Genomic DNA, 26571 nt, shown 5'->3' on the forward strand with positions numbered 1-26571 from the left:
AAATACTTTATCTTCATACCATGCTTATACTAAACAAACGGAAATGGCCGAAGTATTAAGGAAACGGATGTTTGTGATAAGGAAACTTTCGCATAATTGATTGGCATAAACCAAACTAAAAAAACAAAAGCCAAGTTATTTTTTAAGCTTCCTTTGAATAGACGGATATAATGTAAATCAGTATATGTGTTGTAGCTTCCTACAACACAACATTTAAAATGCTCAGACGACAGCTTCAAATATAAATAACGTCATACTGAAACGGACTTTCAAAAAAATATTTTAATATTATGGTCACATGACATTCAGGAATCCAAACGATGTGATTGGTAGCCAAAGCAGTTTTCACTGGATAATTCACGAACAATTTTAGTTTGTTCTACCAAAGGTAATAATTCATGATCATTCAGTTCAATAAAATGCCTGGAAGCTCAGTTGTTAATCTTCCCTGCCTTATTCGGTCTATTTTGGGAGTTGGCGTGTTAGTCTTGCCCATGTGATTTATAGTCACTGACTGGCTAACATTGAAAGCGTTTGTCTTATGTCAGCGATTTCGTGAGTTCTCTCAAAATTTTCCATAAAATATGAAATTATAATAATTGAAATGTGTAAATAGCAGTCATATAATTGAGCAAAAGACACTCGAAGCAGTCATTTCTCCGTGATAACGACTGAACAACAATTTCATTTCGGTAAAATAATAATCATAAAATAAAAATAAACATTAATATATATTATTTAATGCGTTAATAAATATGATATATATAATAAATATAATAAAAAATATATAATCTTTATTTTAATTAATAATCTCAATACATTTAATTTTATAACAAAATTAAATTTGTGTTTAAACACTATCACGAGATCGATTTTGTATTTCGACTTCACTGTACAATTTCACTTCTAAAATTAATATGAGATTCAATTTTAATAAACTGTCGTTATTGATATAGAAATTCCCAAGTAATAAACTTCAAATTCAACTTCGCTATTACGATGTACTCTTGATAATCCAAGTGCAGATTATCCCTGCATGATTCTTTCTTTAATTTGTCGAGTACAGTATTTGATTAATAAAACGCGCATTAAATATATAAACAGACTTTAGTTCATAAAAGCGGAAACGTCGTTGTGTGACTCACCTCCTGGCGCGCGCGAGCACACACAGGGAGTGGGAAGTGTGAGAGAACACATTTCTTAGTCTGTCTGGCTTTTTTAAAGGAGAGATTCTTTTTTTTTTTTTTTAGAGTGCTTACTTCTTAGTGAGGTAATTTAGTGACGTCATTTCTTATTTTACGTAATTTTTCATAGTTATATCCAATTAAATTTCTCGAAAACAAGCAAAAATCACAGATTACCAAAGTAAATAATACGTGAATATACAGCAAGAACCACTATAAGTTAGAATCTGTTAAAATTTGTAAAATACAACAATCTGTGTTTTTCACTTATCCATGCATTGCTTCCCCTCTATCAGTCGGATAATCGAAAAAGTACACTGTATTAAGATTACTAAGTGTGTGCGTGCGTGTGCGTGTGTAAACAGTTTTATATATATATATATATATATATATATATATATATATATATATATATATATATATATATATATATATATATATATATATATATATATATATATATATTTAAACATTTCATATTTACCTAACATGGAAGCATAGTTTCTTCAAAATTTTAAGAATAACCGTTGTTCTTCAACAGCGAGGTGAATGAAATACATTGGCCCTTTAAATGATTACCTACGAAAAAAGAAAGACAAAAAAAAAAAAAAAAACGTTTTCATACATATTTGAAACAAAGGATGTCATTGCTGAAACTTTTATTTAATAAAATTGTTTGCTACATGAGTAAAGACGGGGATTGTTTTATTTACTTTTTTAATTTTTAAATATTTTAAAAAAATATGTCACGTGACCATGTCTAAGCTGAAAAGTTCAACATTTACTGAAAATAATTCGACTTTGAAATATGACAGCATTCTTTTTATTACATTTTCACACATTTTGTCGAACCACACTGCAGTTAAGAGTGCGGTATCATTTAAGGGTTTTACCTAACTAAAGTATTTACTGTTTTCCATATTATTAAATAACTAACTTTTGAATAGTTTAACCTACTTGTAAATGTAACTGATGATTTTCTAGTAAATAAACGGTTTTAATAGTATACTTAAAGGTATACCTAGTAGAGTAAAATGTATAAGTATACCTAAAGATATACTTATACATTTTACTGTACTAACCCCAAAAATCTGTACTTACCACTCAAGTTTTCAATATTATGGAAATGACTATTGGGTTTGCATTCACATGTACTCCAGTATACGAAGGGGTCAGGTGTCTAAAGCTCTTCTGAACTGATGAAGTCTTAACTATACTGTTCTTCCACTGTTTTTTAAACGACTGCTAATTATTTTAGCTCTGCAATTTCTCATGTCCATTTTAAATATTCTACTGCTCCTATTCAGAGCAGTATTGTTTTACGGTGAAGTGCAGTTTCAAATTTCTGCCAATTGTACTCAGTAACAAGAGTATAATTTATCCTTGCACTGTCGTCAAAGTTCTATATAGTCTTGCAAATCACATGTCATGCGGAAGCAAAACGTGCATGAAAAGTCTTCTCCCAACCCTTAATTTCCTTAATTTCACATGTTATTTATTTTTGAATCAGGTAAGCGAAACTCAGGCAGAAGAAACGGCAACTTTTTGTTCACTTTTCTAAAAATGTATTAAAATTATTTAAAAATTAAACTGAAAAAAAAAAGCCGCAAAGGCTCTTCAACTTGGCATCGGAAACTATCAGACAAAAGGATAAATAAGTATGCATTGTTACATTATAGGAAAGTAAGCAAACAATGGCTGCATTGAAAATGTTTCGAAAATATCAGATAACAAAAATGCCAATCAATAGTTTCCTTATTCGAATTTTTCGAGGTTCGAATCCCATATAGTAAGCGACAACCCATGTAAGGAATTTTCAACGACGGTGAATAGTTAGCTGGTTTCATACGGAGGTGAAAAAAAACAAACAAACACCCAAAGATGACTAAAACTTTTGATATCACCCATTCCAAAGTTATTTTTCACAAGTGAACACTAGTTGATTTATCTTTTAGGCTCTTTGTCTAAAAAATTTAAAAATTTAAATCTTATGGGAAAAAAAATGAATAGCAACGTCCTCCTGACTTAGTTCAGTCCTGACATGAGCCTACAAATTTCGATCTATTCCCTAATTAAAAGAACTACCCCTGAGAAACGCTTCCCGACCATTGACGAGGTTTCAGGTGAAGTGATCCGCCTTTTCAAACACATTAAAAACGTTTGCTGACAGGAATATAAGACTTACCCAAACGTTAGGCAGCAGTGATGGGGTAATTTTTATTATCTTTTATTTCAAAGATAAACTGGGAAAGAAAGACATTTTATGTTCACCATGCATGGACGAAACTCACAAAGGATCGCAAAAATAATGGGATTAAAATATCTCCATACAGCGCGGGCGACAAAAAATCACAACGCCATATATGCATAAAAATATTATTATTTATCTGGGAAATTATCTGTCATTTCTCGGAAGTTTTTGTTTGTTTGTTTATTGTTGTTATTGTCCCTGTAAAGTTAATTGATCATGAAGTTGAGCACCCGAAATAGTAGTGATGAGAAGCTTTTATTACTTTCGTATAGAATCCCCTCTTTACTGGTTTCGCCCTACTAGTATTCGAGCAGATTTCGTAGGCATATGTCCCAGAGCCGTTCACCATGTGGAAATATTCAACTTTTGCAAGAAAATAACACAAACACTTAAAGTTGGACATATTTTCAATGAGTTTCTAAAAGTTTTTTTTTTTTTTCAGATTGCCCTCAATGAAAGTGTAAGGAACGAACTTGTTATTTATTTATTTATTTATTTATTTATTTAGATAACTTAGCTATTAGTAATAAAATAACACAAACACTTAAAGTTGGGCATATTTTCAATGAGTTTCTAAAACATAGACTTCTTATCATAGATAAAAAGAAAGTCTATGATTTAGAAAGGAAAGAACCTGGGATTTCAGAGAATTAATATTTCCTTCTTCTATCCTAATAATGGAGAAATATTTATTTTCAGAATAGAAAACTATTTTGTTAAGACGCTTACTATGACACATACATACAAGTCTTGGACCTTTGCACTACACGTTCACTGGACTTTGCACTAGACATTCTCTAAGAGATCAATTGCTGAACGATCTGCTGATTTGATCGGCAATCTTCCAAAGTACTCAAACCTCTCATTTAAAGTACAGCAAAGATACACAGCATACTTGAATTTGAACCTGACTGTGAATCAGATTACAGTAGTTTGTTTCCAAACAGACGAACCTCCAGCACAAACATTAACACATACAGCCCACTATTTTAGGAGAGTGGGGAGATTACTATTGAACATCATTATCCACCTTTTTTTTTTTATCAACTGCACAACTGTCTTCCAGCATTTCTCCATATATATATATATATATATATATATTTTTTTTTTTTTTTTTTTTTTTTTTTTTTTTTTTACTGTTCATCGCCCCATTTTTTGTTGGTTTTTCTTTCTCTGTCTCTTCAATTTTCTTGATGACCAATCAAAGCAGCTATTTGTTATTTTCTATCCTTACATGATCTCAGGTCTATTTTACCTGACATGATGATAGATATTGCGCGAATGTTGAATAGTGCTTGGCATGATGTGTAGGACTTTGACTCCTCCCTTCCATGAGTCAAAGGACTCCATGGAGTTGCCTATATAATAATAATAATAGATAGCATTAATCGATCTAGCATTGCTAAAAATTAGATTCATAAGACCTAGCCGCAACAGGTTTATGTGCTAATATACAGAAAAATTGGCAGGAGATGAAAACAAACACACAGAGAGAGAGAGAGAGAGAGAGAGAGAGAGAGAGAGAGAGAGAGAAACGACGTTCCTATCAATTCTATTTCATTTCTATCATAAGAATATACAACAAAAATAAAAAAACTACCATTCATGAAAACTCGCTCGTCATAATCGCTACTTAAGTGTTCAGTCACATTACTGTAGGTAATAAAAATTAGCTATGATAAAAACTTTAGAAGTCAATGCTCAGAAACTCATAGAATAGGAAGAAAAGCTAAATAAAGAATTACAATTAAAACTCTACGTGAAAAATAGAAACAAATGCTAGAACAACAACAACAAAAAAATTAAAGGACTCACACTTCTATCAAACATAGTACAACACTAAATTTTTCAATTGGAGGTAAGTTAGCTGGTTTCATTATTTTCCCTTCTGGAAACTCTCGGGTTTTTCCTTCTGGAACCAGACAAGCCAGCCAGGAGAACGCACACATATACACATGCAGGCATAAGACTAATAACTGTGTCCTAAAATTATAGTTATGAAAGCCAATACTGGCATGTCACGGATCTTAGTGTAAGAGTACAGCGTTTTTGTTTTGCTTTTTTTTAATGTGACTTCCCCCCGGAAACAGTTATAAACCTATAGTACATTAGTATTGCGAGTGGGCTAAGGATTTTTTTAAATATTTTGTTTAATTTTTTTAAATTGCTATTTATTAATTAATTTTTTTACAAAATTCGGAAATTTCACTATAGAGACAAAACGGATTTTTTTAATGCTACTTCAGGCCTACACTCTCCAAACTAGGCTAGGATTGTTATTATTATTATTATTATTATTATTATTAGGGATGATCAGACTGGCATTGGCACAGGCATGACGAGAACATATATCAATGGTGTAGTTAAGCACATTTCCATGAAATACAGATAATGTTCCTTAGTAGTAGTCCTGTCACTCTGACAAGATCAAGATAAGGATTAGTGACGCCATTGGCTGATAAGATCAGTGACGTCATGAGTATGGAATGTTTGAAATTTCGCTGGGGGACACCTCTGTCATTGACGTCACGTTGTGTTTTTTTGTTCGCGTATGGAATTGTGGGAATTAGAGATAAGAACGAGTATGGAATCCTTGGAATTTCTTTTAAGATCTAGAAAATTACACCTATACTAGACCATATGTGTAATAATCGTTGACAAAGAAATCTTTAAGCAGAATCATTAACACAGATCATAATAAAGAAAACGTAAATGTAAATATATATATATATATCACTACTGTGAAATTAATGCCGGGAACGGAAAAAAAAGTGGGGAAAACTGATATCTTGTAATTAATTATTTTAGAAACATGTCTATTGCTACCTATTGACATTGAGTTATCTGTAAACATTTCGTCCATATACTCGAAAAATCGATCTAGCATTCCCAAAAATTAGATTCATAAGACCTAGCGGCAACAGGTTTATGTGCTAATATACAGAAAAATTGGCACGAGATGTAAACAAACACTCCGAGAGAGAGAGAGAGAGAGATTAAAACGACGTTCTTTTCAATTCTATTTCATATCTACCATAGGAATATACAAAAAAAAAAAAAAACTACCATTCATCAGAACTCGCTCGTCATAATCGCTACTTAAATGTTCAATCACATTATTGTAGGTCATAAAAATTAGCCATGCTAAAAACTTTAGAAGTCAATGCTCGGAAACTCATAGAATTTCCGAGCTCACATAAACATATCACTACAGTCTAAAGTTTTAAATGTTTGGAACTTTGTAACATAGAAATTAACAAAGTATACTACAGAGCTAATATTCATTTGAAATAATAAGAAATAACTATTTATTTGTGCTGGCAAAAGAAGTTTCTAATAAGAAAACGCTAACGCAGAGTCCAAACCTTGTTTGTCGCATATTCTTTAGTTAAACTTACTAATGCTAAAGAAAAATGCGGCAGTTTCTGTATGTCAATGAAGGAGACATAAAAAGTAGATTTTAAAATGCAGATTTTGAATTTTTATGAGAAATGTATCTCTTATGAACAAATGTGGGAAATCAGGCTCAATGCAACAGAGCAGTTTTCATGAATACAATGAAGTCGGGATTTTGAGCTTCAGTGGCCTTTTGATGCATCCTCAGAATTTGTTAATTCCATATCTCCACTTCCGAAAACTCAGTTGTTGAAATACACAAGCTCTTTGCTGAGGTTTGAGTTATAAAAATACTACTACAAGATTTAAAGTAAAATAGAGAAAACAATCAATCAGATTGAAAAAAATATAGAAGCATATCAAATTTGAAAACAAATTACCAAGTCTTAGTGCAACCTGTCACACTACAGTGTGAAAATTAACAGAAGAGAATAGCGGCGACTTTACTTCCCATGTCACTAAGTAGAGAACATCCACAACCGTAAGAAAAAAAAACATAGCCGCCACAGTGCGAATGATATTAAGGCAACGAACAGAAACCTATAAGGAACAAGAATCAACTGTATTTTCAGGTTATTTACTGCAATTCGTTCTTTCAGGCTGCAGATCATTTTGTGTGTGTGTGTGTGTGTGTGTGTGTGTGTGTGTGTGTGTGTGTGTGTGTGTGTGTGTGTGTGTGTGTGTGTGTGTGTGTGTGTGTGTGTGTGTGTGTGTGTGTGTGTGTGTGTGTGTGTGTGTGTGTGTGTGTGTGTGTTCTGCTGTACTGTACTGTTTTGTGTATCCCGTAAAGTAAAAAAAAAAAAAAAATGAGCGAAAAAAATTAGATTTTTCTTTCTCCAGGAAAATAGCAAGAGAGACAAATCGTGTGAAATATTTCTAGGTAATTACATGTTTTAATTTTTCATTGTGAATATACTTGTAAATAACATTTCAGTCAAATAAATGTGTTTTTGTAAACTTAAATGAACAGTTAAGATGTCTTTGATGTGTTCTCTATATTTAAGAATGTTTATTCTGATTAGAATTTGTAATAAAGTTAACAACATTTAATTAGAAAAGTAATGACGTTTTTAAGATCTTAAACATGACGTAGAAACGGTAAAACTGAGATTCCAGTAATTAATTATTTTAGAAAATGTGAACATGAAAGAAAAAAAAGTGTATTTTTGAGAGGGGGGGACACCAGGATGGGGACACCATTGATAGCCTGTAATTAATTATTTAGAAAATGTCTAAATGCTGATGCCATCTCTTGGCTCTAAACTAAAAATTCCCAGTCAAAATGAGGAATGAAATCCCACATACTTATACTTGAAAATTCGTGTTCAGACAAATATTTTCCCACGCTTCCACAATCGAACCAAACACCCCATCACTTGACCAAATATCCTCCCAGAATTTCAAGCTCTAATCATTACCCTTATGCCACACGCGAACAAAAAACTCATCTCACGTCACTGAAAAAATGGCCACATCCCAGAATTACATGCTCGGTCCGTTACCCATAATTCCATGCAAGAACCAAAGACACAACATGACGTCATTGGTGGATGTCCCCCAGAGAAATTCCAAGCATTCCATACTCTATCTTATCTCTAACCATCACCCACAATTCCGTATGTGAACAATTACCCAGAATTCCATACATGTAACGTCAGAGACAGATGTGAACCCCAGGGAAATTCCAAACATTTCATACTCATGACGTCACGAATCCTTATCTCTAACCATCATCCACAATCCTATAGGTGGACAATTACCCAGAATTCCATACGCGAAGCAAAACACACAACGTGTTGTCACAGACAGATATGTCCCCCAGAGAAATTCCAAGGATTCCATACTCGATCTAATCTCTAATCATCAATTCCATACGCGAACAAAAAGACACAACGTGACGTCAATGAAAGATGTGGCCCGCAGCAAAATTCAAAACATTCCATACTCATGACGTCACTGATCGAATCACACAGAATGACGTCACTGATCGTATTCGGCCAATGACGTCACGAATCCTTATCTTATCTTGATCTTGTTCAGAGTGACCGGACTACTACTTTCCTTGCAGTTGTACAATTAAGTAGATGTATCATTTAATGCAAAAATATTTAATCACAAAACAGTCTTATTTCAAAATAATAAATAGATAAGTAAATAAATAATCCATAGTACTCTACGAGCCCTTCAGGTCTAGGACCTGCCAAGCATCTTTACTTTTCCTGACCTCAATAATCAAATAAGGAGGATAGTCTTATGCCTAAATACTTATTTTTGTGCATAAACTGCTTGTATTCTCCTGGCCAGTTTACCTGACTGTGGGATAAAAACCCGAATTTCCCGGAGGGGAGAACCTCCATATGAGATCGTCTAACTCTTCTTCAACTGAATTTATTTTAAGGTGGATTCGTTTAGTTCACTTTTTAATTGTGAAAATATAAACTAAAAAAAAAAATTGAACAGCTCTCTGATGTACAAAGAACAATTAAGACTACTTACCATTATTCCTTTGTAGCCGAGATAAATAAAATAAATAAATGAATCAGCCAACACCTTTCATTCTCATAGGGAGTAGGCGAGGTCGTTAGCCCTAATTTTCGGAGTCTTAGCGGAAGTCAAACTCCATCGTTCGTTCTTTATTTATTTATTGTTTTGTTCGTGGGTGATGTAAAATTTACAGTAAAAAATTTAAGAAGCTCAAACAAATTTAAGAGCCTCATAACTCAGTCGGTATAGACGAAGCCCTTTGGTCGGGAAGACCTGGGTTCGATTCCCGTCAGTGACGTGAGAAGCCTTTATCTGGTCTCTTTCGATGAAAGGTGCGGTAGCCGGTCTCATACGGAGACAGAGGGCTTTTTTCTCCCGAAAACCGAGGTTTTTCGTCCCTCAGAACAGCCAGTTGAACACACGCAATTTACAGACAAGAATATTTGGAGGCATAGGGGTAACTGCCTTATCCTCGTATTACGGTTAAGGGTAAGGTTACTTGGTATCCTTGCCCGCAAGTGTACCAAGGGTACTTGGAAAGCTATGGGCGCCTAAGTGCCTGTTAAAGCCACTGATGGATACAAAAGACAAATTTATTCCATATTTTCTCAAAAGTCTTTCGAATTTTGAGTTCTTCCAGAGCTCTGATCGTGTAGGTCCTTCATCTACATTGCTCCTAACATATTTTAACAATTAGACTTTAAAAGGCTAACCAAATATATTCTGGTTTCTCACATAATTAGGTTTAATGGAATGAATACAGCACACAGAAATAATTAAACACATAAATTTAATCGTTCAAATATTTCGTATGTCACAGAGACATCTTCATGGATATAATATTAAAATCGTAATAACACACAAAACAATAAGTGAAAGAAGTTAAATCGGAATTACCATAACATGATAAGCTGCAAGAACAAGGAACTTTCTAAATACCTGGAATTGAGAGGGGAGGAAGTGAATCATTAGGAAAGCGGAGAAGGGAAGTCGGCTTCAAATGAAATTTGAAAGCTGTACAGAGATTATATTTCTTTAAAAGTTTTGGCTATTTTTTTCTGAGGTGCCCAGCATATAAGGAAAAGTAATATCATTACTACAATCTTAATCATTTTTTGGCATTGCATCCATGGAGGAACCACTCACTGGACTTTAGGCTTCTAGTCTAGTCAAATTGTCTCTAAGTTCTACTTTTTGTGTGTGTGTGCGTGCATGCGTGGGTGCGCGCGCGTGCGCATTATTACAGTTTAAATAATGTATCCCTGAAGATGTTTCTGTGATGACAGACGAAATACAGTAACAATTAAATTTGTGTTTAATTATCTCTCTGTGTTGCATTCGTTTCATTTAACCTAATTATGAGTGTAAATCACCACTGAGCCTAAATACACGTGTAGACATATTTTGGAAGCGAAGGAAATATTGAAATATCTAGTTTATAAAATAAATGACACAGTATGTACCTACATGAATTTAGTTATAATCGTTCTGCTAGTTTCACAGATACTTTCTTCAGCAATAAACTTAGATACTTAAATTAAATTATTACAGTCATAAGTCCTTAAACATCCGTTAAAATTCGCAAATTCCATTCCAGGAAATTGTAATAACCATTTTTTCTATGGTTTCGTTAATGGACTTTACACGACTGCTTAAAACCAAATACCAGTTACGCTTAGGAGCACCGTCTGCTTAACATGAAGTGAGAACATAAACTTGGTCAGTGATCAGCTGCTTAGCGATTTCCATAAAAATAAATAAATAAATAAAAATAAACATTGGGCGGGGGGGGGGGGTAAGAGAGAACTGAAGGTTAAATGCATGTACAAATGTAAAACAATTGCAGATGTTTTTCGAGCAGAAACTCGAACAACAATACGCATAACGTTTTGTATTTGTAGTTTAAAAAACGAGAAATGCTATATTCAAAATATTTAAAATTTCCGCTAATACTTATTTATTTATGTATATAAATAAACAAACGAATGCTTTCATCTTTTTTTTCAGTTTGTGTAATAAACGCTTTATTTATTTAAGGTTTGTATTTTGGTGTCTCCACTGGGAAGATTGAGAATGTACTTCTAAATTGTGACCTTGATGGCGTGATACCACTTTATAATTATCTCTGAACGTAGATCGCCAAAGAAGTTTTTCGCAGAAACAGGGCAGAATCTTAAATCTTTTTTGTTTCTTTTTTGGAATAAACTGGCATGCATGAAACGAAAAGTTTCTTGTTAATCTTCGATCGCTCGAATTTTATCGAATAAGGCAATGAGCACCGTCTCAAGTGGTCGATGGCCTTCTGGTCCGTGCACGATCTTGAATCAATCATCGTCCTTCTTTGAAACGACAAAACCATTTAAACAACGAAAGTTACCATTGAGTCATTGTCTACATTTTTTTTTTAGCATATAAAGAGTTCTGAGTTCAGGTTTGCTTTTATTATGCAGCAATCGTGTAATTATTCAACGACACTGATCTAAATAAATTTTGATTAAATCGAAAGATTTCAGTCAGTAGACAAGCAGTCTCTGCTTCTCAACATCCTCGAGGTTGAGCTCATTCCCACGCTTTGCGAGATCTTACTTATTGGAGGCTTCAAAAAAGTACGATGGCGGCCTCATAGAACGATGAGATTTATCTACGACCTAAACATGGTAACAAATATCTCTAGGATTTGAACCCACGACCTACTGGTTGGAGACAGTCAGCAAGCCTAATGTGTGTGTGTGTGTGTGTGTGTGTGTGTGTGTGTGTGTGTGTGTGTGTGTGTGTGTGTGTGTGTGTGTGTGTGTGTGTGTGTGTGTGTGTGTGTTATAGCCGATTTTGCTGAACTGTGGGATTAAAACCCGAATTTCTTCCAAAATAAGACGCCCTATTTGCTTGAGCTAAAGACTAACTCTGTTACCGGTCGAAAGAAAAAAAAAGAAAATATAAATATAAAATAAATTATCAAGTTATGTGTTTGTGCGCGTTCACGCATGCTGTGCATTCCCATACAGTATGTGAATGCACTTTCTAATATGCTTACGAGTTACTTTGGGTAAGAACTACCAAATCTCGTTTGAGGTCACATGAAACATTTCTTTCTTCTGAACCATCGAACCGTGAATTAGAGTAACTAAATGCTTCCTCATATACTTAGCAATGAACTACTTTCCAGCTTTCATAACACTTTTAACCTTCATTCTATGTAGAAACAGTATATTTCGCATCTGTAAGCAGATCTTGATTTGCTAAGAGTTATGTTCTTGGAACACTTCTTAGTAAATCAAGATTTACGAAACTTTTCATTGACTGTTATTATGTGTACATAATTTCTCACAATATCATCAGTCTTTCTCAGATTATGTAAACTGCAATAACTGTCGGTTTATGACACTTACTTTAGTTACTGATATGAATGAATAATTTAGATTAGATTCTTATTAAAGAAATCTAGTGCATAAACGAAATTGTAACTCACCGTTTTCGGTTCGATGTGACTTACGAAGAAACAGATCACAACAGACCATATTTTTAGACATTTAGTATTCGAAAAACTGTAACATCAATAATAATAACAACAGGCAATAAGTTTACTTGAATAAAACTAAATCAACAACACGTGATCTCCAGTAGTTCTAAATAAATACAAAATGCACATGCGTGACAGAACGTGGAAAGAAAGCAAGAGTGTGACTGGAAAACACGAATATATATATCTTTAACTTACATTTTACATAAATTTATTTCAAACTGTTTCTTTATTATAATTATTCTTTATTATTTGGAACCTTCATAGCGCAATTGGAAAAGGTATGAGTTTGACTCATACCTTTTCTTTCATTTTTTTGTCAGATATCTTTCATATCTGAAAAAATGAATCTTATATGAGCTTTCAACAGAATGATTTAACCGATTCATAAGGAGATGGCAGAGGTTTTTCTCTCCAAAACGTCGGTATTTCATCTACATAAATTGTCCAGAAAACATCAACAGACAAAATTAATTATTGGAGCAATTAACAAACAAAAATACTATTGGAGAGTTGTAGACTATTGTCTACAACTCCCCAGTTTTACTGATTCTGGTTGTTGTAAACTACCAGAATCAGTAAAAAATGACATTTTTGCTTCGAAAGTTTGGTAATAGAGGGACATAACTGGACATTTAATGTGCTCAAGGTGGCAAACATTAAAACTCTGATTAAAGGGAAGAAACAGAACGAAAAAAAAGTTAGTTAGCTAAACACTTGAAAGTAGGAGATGTAATTTTAGAATACCGAGACTTCAGAAGCAAAAATTGTACTTCACCCACAACCAGTGGTGCATTGCTAAAAAAAGAAGTGTCGGCACGCCACTGGCAGATACGGAGAAAGGAAATCTCTCCCCCTCCCCTCCTCAAGAACTCCGAATAAAAATAAAAATAAAAAAGGTGAATTTTTGTTAACCCATCTTCTAAGGAACTAGATAATAAGCCTCGGACTACTAAAATAGCATGCGATATTTTGAAAATAAAGCGCCTAGTGTCAAAGTCTCTTCGAAGAGCTCTGAACTTCGTATTAAAATACTATTTGTTATCTGTGTTTTTCTTCATTTTCAATAATAAAGAATCAGCTTAGCAGCTTTTTTTTATTTTAATTTTTATTTTATTAAAAATGCCATACCAAAAATGTGGGGAAATGTGAAAAAATACGGGGGAAAATCGGAGAATGTTATTTATTAATTAAGAATTTTGATAATATTCACATTTCGATAATTGCCACACAGCACAGGAAAGCAAATACCTTTTGTAAAGTTTGCAATACATCCCTCCCGAGAAATATGAAAAATATTCTTTCTTTCTTTATTTATTTTGCACATGATTCTCCCACACAAGGGATTTCAGAACTTGTTTGCTACAGATGCTTTGTGCAGCAACGGACTATGCAAACTGCACAAAATTCGACAGTGCACGGGAGGCTATATATATATATATATATATATATATAGCCTCCCTTTTTAATATATATATTAAAAAGTTTTAATGACTGTTACCGAGAGATAAAAAGATGACAAATATATTTAAAAAGACACTATATAATATATATATAATATATATATATATATATATATATGTATATATATAATATATATATATATATATATATATATATATATATAATATATATATATATATATATATATATATATATATATATATATATATATATATATATATATATATATATATATATATATATATATATATATATATATGTATATATATATGTAGAAAGTATTTTTACCTTGGGTATAAATATATGTTAAAGATACCAAGCAAATGGAGTAAAACCAGGTTTAAATTTGCTTGGTATCTTTAACGTATATATATATATATATATATATATAATATATATATAATAATGTATGTATATATATATATATATATATATATATATATATATATATATATATTATTATTATTATTATTATTATTTGCCACATTGGAAACTGCTATGGAAACTGTGACCCTGAGGAAAAATAACATCAGCAGGATGGAGGTAGCGGAGATGAGAATGCTTAGGTGGATGTGCAGTGTGACCAGAAAGGATACGAACTTAGGAGCGAAGATACAGGAGGCAAGATTGAGATGGTTTAGTCATGTGATGAGGAGGGAGGAAGAGTATGTGGGAAGAAAGCGCGGGCGGTCAAAGAAGAGATGGAGGGAGCTGGTGGAGGACTTGAGCACGAAGAACTTGGATGTGGTTACAGCCCAAAACAGGAGGATGCGGAGGAGACTCACCAAACACAGCAACCCCACTTAAGTGGGACAAGCTGCAGAAGAAGAAGATTATTAGCTGCCACATTATTAGGTGACTCGAGATCGACAGTTTCTGAGGTTTTGTCGACATACACAGATCATGGCAAGACAACATTATCGAAGAGAAACAATGGGTGAAAATCAAAAATGACAAAAAGAGATCGTTGTACATTGAGAAGGATTGTATCGAAAAATCACACAACTACTACAGCACAGGTAACGGCAGAATTGAATAATAATCTTGCAGAGCTGCATTGCTAAACCTTTGATTAGTGAAAAGAATGCTCAGATGCGTAACTGATGGTGTCACGACCATCAATCCTGGACTTCACAGAAAACCGGAAACGTGTGATATGGTCAGATGAGTTGGCTGTTCTACATCAGAACGAGTTTACGTTTGGAGACCACCTAAAGAAGCCCACCTACAATCTGGAACGCGTGGTTTTAACAGTAAAGCACGGGGGCGGTTCTGTGCTGGGCTGGGTAGCAGTGCCATGGTATTCTCTTGATTCCTTTATTATTCTTCATGGCAGAATTACTGCAAGTGATTATTTGGACATGTTGGGTAATTAAGTGCATCCCATGATATTTCCAAACAACAATGCAATATTCCAAAACGACAATGTCCCCCATTCACACAGCTTGGCCTGTACAGTCGTGATTTGAAGATCATGAAAGTGAATTTCAACATCTTCCCTGGTCAGCACAATAATCATATTTGAACATTATTGAATTACTCTGGTCAGTTTTGAAGATTATAATAAGAAACAGATGCCTACATCCAACGTATTTAAAAAAACACGAAGATGTTCAAGAAGAATGGTACAAAATTCCATCAGAAACCACTCAAAACATATTTGAGTACGTTTCAAAAAGAAATCAGACTGTACTGAAGGCAAAAGGTGGTCCAACATAAAAGATATTCTAGTTGGTGACGAGAAAACCGAACCTGTAACGGTCTTTCTACTGCCGGTCTACAGTAAGAGAGGTTACAGGCACCTAAAAACCTTAAAATACCTTAAATAAAACCTTAAAATTGAGCACCTTAAGTACTTGCTCATCAGTTTTATGACATCTTTGTGTCCTTAACTTACATGAGTGCATTTTTTTTGGGGAGGGGGGGAATGAAGCTCCCCATGTAATGCTCAATTCATAACTCAAAATCCAACGAATGCTCTAGGTTTATTCGGCTTAGTGCTTATATAGGTAACAAACAACCTCCAACGTTCCAATCAATCCATAACTCAGATTTTCATCGTGCATACAGACGAATCGATAAGAAAACACGTTCGGAAGAAATACATACTATTAATGGAAGGTAGATGGCATTGTGAGTAGCTGAAGAATAATGGTTGTGTGTAGATGGAGGATTAAGTAGTGTAGATGGTGGATTGTTTGCTCTCCTGCGATGAGTCCTTGTACTGCTTGGATCTGTACAGTACGCACTCAAGATTTAATCTTGGGGGGGGGGGGGGAGATGGCCAGAGTTGAGTAGACAATTTGAGAATACACACTACGCATCGCATACGACCTATGACTGAACATCGGCAATGATCGCTAATTCATAAGTAGTGTAGAAATAGAAGACATGACACAACAGAAATTTAAAAAATGAATTTTAATTAGAAAAAGATTTCCCTTTTTCTTTGGGGGGGGGGAGCTAAGGCCCATTGGCTCCCCCCTCTGCGCCACTGGATCTGTAATAATGTCAAAATCGACGCGTGCATCGATTTTTATTCTTGATAAATAATTAGTCATAGCTAAAATTGTGTCTTTCTTAAAAATGTCAAATTATCCCAATCTGTTTTCTCCTCATACGATTCTATGGTGACCAATGTTTCCATGAGCCGGCAAAGGTTGGTCGATTGGTAGAGCCTCTGCTACTAATGGCTCAGTTAAGTAAGTTTGAGCCCGGTTAGTAGTTGGAAGGGAGCCCAATCGTTCGATGCTGTTGGCACACACTCCCTCGATGAGTCTTTGGACTCCCTGGAGGTGTCAGTGCGACTACATTTCTATTTGCCAAAATTTGCGCTGCCATCTAGGATAGTGTTAAAACATTTAGAATTATTATTTTCTTTATTTATGAGTATGTAAATAAATAATATACTCTGCTGGAAAAAAAAAAAAAAATCCGGTATAGATGATGAAAGCGTAACTAATATAAATGGCGATTTGGTGTGTGTGGGGGGGAGAGGGGTATGTATATAATATACATACATATATATAAACATATAAATGTGAATTATTCATTAATCTGCTGTGAAGATTACTCACTTTGAAAAGTCTGCCAGTTTTTATCGATTTACAACATTCATGTACGTAGCATAATGAATAGGTTTTGCTTGTATTATTATATGCTTCTGAATGGTTTAATAGATGAATAAGAAATAAACGGCATACATTACATTCACTTAAAATAAATTCAACGACTGCTTCAAAAAGACTTATTTAACAGGTCTGTAATACATACAACAAATGAATTCCATACTCCATCTGTTCAAAAATTGTCAACGATCGCTGTAAACAACAAAATTTAGCATTGGGGTCGCTCTTAACATGCAAAAACTTACTGTAAATAAGAAGATAAATAAATTTTAAAAATATTTGTCAATTGAATATTTGAAAAACTGTATTTTTAATGAACTTATATATATATATATATATATATATATATATAAGTTCATTAAATGAATTCGGAAAAAAAAAAAAATATATATATATATATATATATATATCATCATCATCATCATCATACGTATCAAGGATTTAGGCCTAGTATGGCCTGTTCCGGCCTTAGAAGTCATCGTTGAATCGTTTAAGAGGACGTACTGGTTTTCTTTTTCCTAATGGCTTGTACTTTAAGGCTTGTTTTGGTAATCTTTCTGTTTTCATTCTTTGAACGTGTTCCATCCATCTATGTTTATATTTTTTAATTTTTTCAATTACTGGTTCTTGGTTTAATTCTTTCATAATATCTTCGTTTCTTTTGTGATCAAATAGGGTATACTTTGCAGTTTTTCTCATAAACTACATTTCTGCTGTTGTTAATCTTTGTTTGTCTTTTTGTTTTATTGTCCAGATTTCGCTTCCATACATTAAGACCGGTAGGGCTAATGTATTGTATACTTTTAGCCTGGTTTGTTTTTGAACTAGGTTTGGTTTAAATATAGAGTTAATTACTCCTGTTATTTTTAAATATTTTTCAATTTTTATGTTTATATCTTTTTCATTTTCATAAGTGATCATACATCCTAGGTAGTTAAATGAATTCACCTGTTCTAAGATCTTGTTATCTAATACTATTTTAGTTCTTGCTGGATCTTGTCCTTTAAAGGCCATAGTTTTTGATTTTTCCGTTGATATTATCATACCATAATCTTTGGATATCTCATTTAGATTTAAAATAGTTTTCTGTAGGTTATCTTCAGAATTTGTAATTATTATTTGGTCGTCTGCAAAGAGGAGAGTTCTTTGAAATATTTCGGAACTAATGAAATATTTCGGAATATTTCATTAGTTTGTTATTTAAGATTCTGCTGTATATTTTGTAACATGAATTTAGTATACTGATACCTCTATAGTTTTTAGGGTCATCTCTATTACCTTTCTTAAAGATAGGAATCACAATTGCTTTTTTCCATTCTATTGGGGGATACCAATTGAGTAAATTTTATTTAAAAATAATAAGAGTCTTCCTTTGAATCTTGTTCCTGCATATTTATATAGTTCTGAACCTAGCTTATCTTCTCCAGGTGATTTTCCGTTTCTTGTTTCTTTCAGGCTGATTTCTAATTCTTCTTCAGTTATTTCCTTTTCATTTTCGTTAATTGTTTGCCAGTTGTCTTTTTTAAAATATTTGTCTGTCCACAGTTCTGTGTAGTAATTTAGAAATTCTTCTAATTTCAATTCAGTGTTTAATTTTATGTTTTCTTTGGTATCTGCATTTAGGTGTTTCAAAATCTTATATACATTGGGTCTTATTTTATATAAATCATGTTCTAAATTAGAAACAAATGTATTCCATGATTCTCTATGTCTTTTTCTGACTTCTCTTTTAGCTATGGCTCTTATTCTTTTATATTCTATTTCATCTTCTAATCTTTTACTGCTTAACCATTTGTGATAGGCTTCTTTTTTCTTTTTGATTATTTCTTTGATTGTATCATCCCAGATCTTCAGTTTTTTTCTTTTATTGAATTTTTTGGTCTTTCCTAAGCTTTCATTTGCTGCTGCATTTAGTATCGTTTTTATATTAAGCCATTCTATTTCTATTTCTTCATTTTGTTTTATTTTATCTAGATACTGGTTAATTCTTTGTTCATATAGCCATTGTACATTATATATATATATATATATATAATGGGAAATAAATGGGAAAACATTATCAATTGTTGTGTTACTTATGACTAATAATGGCGCTAGTGTTTTATTAAGGTCAATTAATTGGGAAAGTGAGGGTGAAACGACAGCGAATCGATTTTTGAGGAGATAAAAATAAATAAATAATCTGTCAAATTATTTATTGACTTTTTCAGTAAATTTACATGCTATTAAACTCAAGATCCAAGCAGTAAAAGGACGCATCGCAGGAGAGCAAACAACCCACCATCTACACTACTCAGTCCTCCATCTACACAAAACGCCACTATTCTTCAGCTACTCACGCTGCCACACCTTCCATTAATAGTATTTATTTCTTCCCAGTGTTTTCTGACCGATTCCTCTGTATGCAGGATGAAAATCTGAATTATGGATTGATACTAATTTAGCATGCTATAGAGGAGATATCGAACAAATTCAAAATTTCAATATGGTAATATAAAATTAATGAATTTCTCTACGTTTTAAAAATTCCTGAGCTATTTGTCAACATTGAAAAAATTTTAACTTTGGCATGCTTATATGCGATACTGAAATCCACGGGAGAAATCTCAAAATTTCAAAATGCTGGTCCAAAACTAGTGAAATTATTAAAAATAATCGGATTGAGTTATAGTATGTATGTTTTGTGAATGAAAATAAATCTCAAGAAAAAAAAAATATCTTTAGAACGTTTTTAAAAAATCTCGAATAAGTTTAACGTTTTTAAAGAGAAAATGGTGTGCGACTAATGAATGTGAAGTAATAACAAGAACATTTATTATTGGTTTATCCTATATAGGACAGACAAGACATAGATTTAAGGCGAGTAAAAAGGAATATGTTGCGGATGTCGAGCATAAAAGAAAAGAAAGGTATGGCTGGTCAGCCATACTTACAATACCAACCACGCAGTTGATTTGAACGTCTCACCCATTCCTTATTTATAAGAAAAATTGCATTCCAGACTTCTGAAGGAATCAGTGACGGTCATCCATTCACGCGAACATTCAATAAAAACCTAGGACTGATATTAATTAACCTATAGCAATTGCTTATTAAATCCTTTAACATCCTAGACTTCAACTTCGCTAAAGATCGCCTTCTGTCAGTAACTGCAAACAGCTAATGCATGCCGACTTCACGTTTATTTGTCAGCATGAATTTATTTATCTTTTTTAATTTTATTTTATTTATTTATTTATTTTGTAAAGGTTTTTCAGCGTTTAGACAATTTTATTATCTATTGATATATTTTTGACATCTATAGTCCTGATGAAGCCATCCGTTCTTTTTAGGTGCGCGAAACTAGTACATGTAATTTTCAAATTTTAACGACTAATAAATATTCTTGTTATTACTGCAGTTGTTAAACGTATTAAAATCTATTTTTTACGAAGGAAACTATATAATGCTATCTACACTTACTGGACAAAACATTAGAGATAGGAATGATGGGAAGTTGACAGTGGCATCCTGGCACAGAGTGAAAAGTAACCAAACCGAACACAGACAGTAAATATACAGATATTGGGGCTTCCAACAGTGTATCGCAATCGACGAACATGGGTAAATGTGGCGATCTTGCAACTTTGATCGTTGGGGTATTTATCGGTGCAAGATGCATGGAACATACTATGCCCAAGTGGTAAGAATGCCCTAGGGTTCTCGACGGCAACCATATCAAGGGTCTACCGCGAGTATACCATCAACCGATGTACCAGCGCCCAGCGATCAGGTGATCGACTACAATCCATTGATGACTGGGGTCGACGTATATTGTCCAGGCTCGTACAAACCAACTTCACAAATCACATCCACTTTCAATGTCGGAGGTCCAAGCAGTGTCAGCAAGAAAACGGTAAGGCATACCCTGCATACCATGGGCTACGGGAGCCGACGTCCTAATCATGTACCGCTGTTGACAACTCGTCATCGGGTATTGCGCCTCACCTGGTGTCGGGATCATTAAAATCGGTCCTCTGAAGAGTGGACCAGAATCATGTGGTCTGATGAATCCCGTAATCACTTATACTGAGTTGGCGGGAGGGTGCTGGTGTGGAGTCGACAGCATGAAGTTATGGCTTCGTCGTGCCAAGTCTCGCTCTGTTCAAGGAGTTGATGGCTCTGTGATGGTTTGGGAAGCCTTCTCATGTGACACATTAAGTCCCTTAATGTGTCTGGGGAGGTCCTTAAACACTGCGAGCTACAATGCGCTTGCTGATCACCTACACACTTTCATGGCCTTTGTGCAACCTACAGCTAATGGCCTGTTTCAGCATGAAAATGTGCAGTCCCCCAGACATGGCTCTAGGAACGCTCATCTGAGTTTGGGACATTGCGATGGGCCCCAAAATCGCAGATGATCCCAAACTCACAAAAATGTGTGGCACTTTGCTGATTTTGAAAGGAATATGAGATAAATCGGTATCATTCAGGAAAAAAATAAACCTTTCAAATAAATGTTATTAGTGAATAAGTGAAGCAACTTGTGCCAACAAATATTTCGAATGTCGGAATGTTCCAGTTGATGTATATTATATTTCAGTGAATATAATTTTTTTCTCAATGAAGTATATTGTTTTAGACTACGTGTGAATGGACTAGTACAAAATAAAGCATAGGTATTGAGAATAAAATATAATTCTGTTATTTTTTTTTTTTTTTAAAAATCCTTTTCGTTATCTTGTAGGATTATACTTATAAAATAGCTTGCTTACATAGCTCATTTCGAAGAACGACATGTTATGTGTCCTTTGCTTGAAAGATCTGTTTTCTAATTCCTTCAAGAGTGAGAGGATGACTCGGTTGAATAATAAAATATTTATCCGCTTCCAGTTGCAAGTTTTTTTTCGAATAGAAACTTGGGATTTTCTACTCACACTTGCAAACACATCAATTACCCGAAGTACCAAAGAACAAAAATATTTGATAACAACGTTTTTAGTACCATATACTTTATAAAAATTGTTAAAAGAAAATTCAGATATCGTTTCTTTTGGTCAAGAAGGATAATAACGATGACAATGAGTTTGGCATTTAAACTCTTTAACATTTCAACGGTTTCTATTAACAATTTCTCTGAATAAAAGGCAATTTCTGATATAAAATGTTATATCAGAGTCCAAAACAAACTTTCTGCAACAAATGGTTTAGCTCATATTACAAAGGTTCTTCCTTAACGAGACAACTCTTGCATGATATACGAACTGATTGCAGCTAGTGTTTCACGCCACTTCTTTAAATATGCCAAACTTCTGAAACTATCAGATATATTAGAGTTATCCTCCACCACGAGTGACAGATGTATTGCATTTTCCTTCTGTATCTATTAATGAAATCATGATTATATGAGGTTGGTCTAAAACGTTCCCGGCCTCGACCATAGATGGCAACACTATCGGCAACATTTTTTTTTTCTAAGTTGGTACATCTGTCATAAGCATCGATGTGAAATTGCAAGTCATTCTATCAAGTACTTTGTTTTATACAGCTGTCTGAATCAAAAGCGTTGTCTGTATCCCTTGAAATAGATGAAATTGAGTAGCGTGCGGTAATAAAATTCTTTTTAAAAGAAGGTTTAACGCCAAAAGAAATTCATTCGAAGTTCATAAAAGTTCATGGGCACTCTTCTCCTTCATTATCGACAATTAAGAAATGGGCTACCAAGTTTAAACGTGTCCGTACCAGCCTTGAAGATGATCAATGTGAAGGATGTCCAAAAATTGAAACAACACCAGAAATCTTTGATCAAGTACACAATATGGAATTGGATGACCGGCGAGTCAAAGTGTGTGAAATTTCTGAGACTATGGGCATTTCAAAAGAATGTGTAGGATATATTTTGCATGAAGAATTACAAATGAAAAAGCTTTGCACAAGATGGGTGCTGCGCTTGCTCACAGCAGATCAAAAACGCACTCGCACGAAAATCTCTGAACAGTGCTTAGAGCGTTTTAACAAGAATAAAACTGATTTTGTACGTCAATTTCTTACTATGGATGAGACTTGGATTCATCATTACACACCAGAATTCAAACAGCAGTCAAAATTGAATAGAAGCCGGTTGTTCAGCGCCAAAGAAGACAAAGTCGGTTCCATCAGCAGGAAAGGTCATGGCATCGGTGTTTTGGGATGCTAAAGACATTTTGTATATTAATTATCTTGAAAAGGGTAAAACAATAACCGTGGGAATATTATTCCGATCTTTTAACCAGACTAGAGATGAGAACCTTCGTGAGAAAAGAACCCGTTTTTCAGAAGAAAAAAAATAATCTTTCATCAGGACAATGCACCTGCCCACAAAGGTGTTTTGGCAGTGGTAAAATTAAGGGATCTGTACATGAATTGTTGGAACATCCACCCTATTCCTCAGATTCGGCACCCTCTGACTTCTATCTCTTCCCAAAATTAAACTCTTCCTCGCTAGCCAGCGTTTTTTTTTTTTTTTCGAATCAAGAGGTGATTCCAGCTGTAGAAGGGTATTTTGCAGATCTTAGTGAGAATCACTACAGGGATGGGATATTGGCGCTGGAGCATCGCTGGAATAAATGTATTAGTTTTAACGGAGATTATGTTGAAAAATTAAAAAAAAAATGAAATTATAAATCCGTTTTTTCATTGTTAGGCCTGAGAACCTTTTAGACCATCCTCGTATATGACGCCAGGCATGAGTCATGCGATGAACAGGTTTTATGGCTCTGAAACGTGTTTTGCTTCCAGCCCCTGTTGTACTCTACTGATTCTGGTTCTAGAACTTGTTCAAGTTTGCTTTCATCAAAGATTCATATTCTACTTTAAATGTACTACATTTACATTGCTGAAACTTCTTGACCTGTTCTTCGAATAGTTCTGTTTATTTTTGAAAACATTGCTTTCTTATATAAAAAATAGCAAATTCTCTAATACAAGGAGCGTCTTCTTAATTGTTTTTACACCCTTATTTTTCTATATAAAATTTCCACTAAATGTGTGCTTGAAATATATATATATATATATATATATATATATATATATATATATATATATATATATATATATATATATATAAAGAGGAACATGAAACTTGCAAAGTAATTTGAAAGCTGAGTATATTCGTATTAGTCCCACAGCGAATATTTCGTTTTAATTACTAGAGATAATTATGGTTGTATATTTAATATGAATACGAACAATGGCGATATGAAAGAAGTGATAATATAAATAATAAAATATTTAGGATGACAATCTGATCATAAAAATCTAAATAATACAACTAAGAATTTAAAAAAAAACTTATAAAGTGAGATATGAAATAAATTAAGCGGAAAAGAACATCAAATGAACAAAAAACAAAATTTAAAATATACTAAAACTTCACACGAAAACTGTGTTTTGATTACAAAGTCATTTTTGAAATATTGACGGAAAAGGACTGCGAAATTTTGCTTATGGGTTTGTGGAAGAGAAGGTTTCTGTTGGACTGGTTGGCGGAGTGGTTAGCGTATCCGCTATCCCGCCAAAGGGCTGAGGGTTCGAATCCTGCCTTGGGAACAGATGTTTGTGATTGTCTGTGAAAATACAAATTAGACTCCATAGAGGTGTTACGTAATGATATTACATAATTGTAATGAGATGCATAAATAATATTTATTCCTCACTTTCTTGTTGTCATGAGCCAGTATTTAGCTATTCACTACTTTCCATAATGAAAGACACGACTCTTTTTATATATTTATGAGCTTTTTATTTATGATTTGACCTCATCTTGACAACAGAGACGAAGCATTTATATTGTAGTATTTTCATTTATTATTGTCATGGTCCACCTGCGAAAAGTTGGGAACTTTCAGCATTAGTACTTAGATCCATCATAGATAATATATGATAGGTGCCATGTTCTGAAATTCAAATACAGTCCATGCATTTCAGGTCTTCAATAAACCAAGTGGTAGTATTGAAATGTGAGATGAAAATCATGTACAATAAACGTGCACAATAGTATTCAAACCTACAACTTTCGATATTCAAACAGGTAAAATCAGATTTTTCTCTAAAACAATTTGTTGTCAGTAGATTTTGAGAGACACATCTTCATTATAATGGAATGGTGGTAGTATTTCTCATGGATCCAGAAGGACCTACGAATTTTTAGGTTCGTAGGTCCATTATTGCTACCAACAGGTATGAGTCACGAAAATAGCTGTTGATTGTTTAGAATTCTATGGTGTTAGTATATTACCTATGACAGCTATACGTTCTCAGGTTAGATTATTATTATTATTATTATTTATTTATTTATTTTTTTTTGGTTATGCTAGAAAAACTGTAACTATCAGAAATCAAAACCCCATCCAATTCTAACACAGACTAGGTTAGCATGGATAAAAACGAAACCCTTTCTCTCCATTAAAGATATTTAAATTCAGTTATTTTCTAAGTGGGATGAAAATAAAACACTTTAGAAATGGAGGCAATTCTTTAGCCAATCTCGTCATCTAGAAATACCAAACACTCAATACAGTAATAACGCTGAAACCAGATATCTGGCTGCGAAATGCAAAAATGCACTGTTCGATCCCCCATGGTCCGGACACATTAGGTACATTTTTAGGGCATTCAAATAACCGAAATCGAAAAATCCACTTCAACATAGCAAAATAAATAAATAAATAAATAAAAAATAACTGTCTGCTCTTTCAAGATACATTAGCCAAAATTCTTTCAAATGGTTTGTTATTATTATTATTTCTATTTATAGAAAGCAAACTCCCCTAACACTGGGTATTGGCCTTCTATAAACAGAAAACGACATTAACAGAAAGAATCATGTCTGCATCCAGCCCAACAATACTACAATATTTTTAAAAATGACAAAAACGTAGAGTAGGTCTATTTGTTCCAATTATGTTGCTATTGTCACTGACCTTGGCCACACATTTTTATCCAATGGCTATAGCCATAAATAAATAAATATTTTCTCAATCCTTCCTCTCCTAGCACACAAAACCACAGCAAAACTATTATCATCTTTCATATACAGGGTATTTAAAAGATTTAAGTATAAGCGCTACACTAAACTTATATCAAATTAGTAACCCTATCTTCCGTTTACGTAAGGGCAAACCCCATCCC

At 33.6% G+C, this 26571-nt stretch overlaps 1 protein-coding gene across 2 annotated transcripts in view; it reads left to right on the forward strand.

Moving 5' to 3' along the window:
- The window catches only part of LOC150109456 (trafficking kinesin-binding protein 1-like), a 574911-nt gene that overhangs the window by 96787 nt on the left and 451553 nt on the right, over positions 1 to 26571 (forward strand). The gene's annotated exons all lie outside the window — the stretch shown is intronic.

The sequence above is a fragment of the Typopeltis vanoorti genome, chromosome 2, assembly GCF_054136105.1.
Source record: "Typopeltis vanoorti isolate ZY-2024b chromosome 2, IOZ_Tvanoo_1.0, whole genome shotgun sequence".
In the NCBI taxonomy this organism is placed as follows: domain Eukaryota; kingdom Metazoa; phylum Arthropoda; class Arachnida; order Uropygi; family Thelyphonidae; genus Typopeltis; species Typopeltis vanoorti.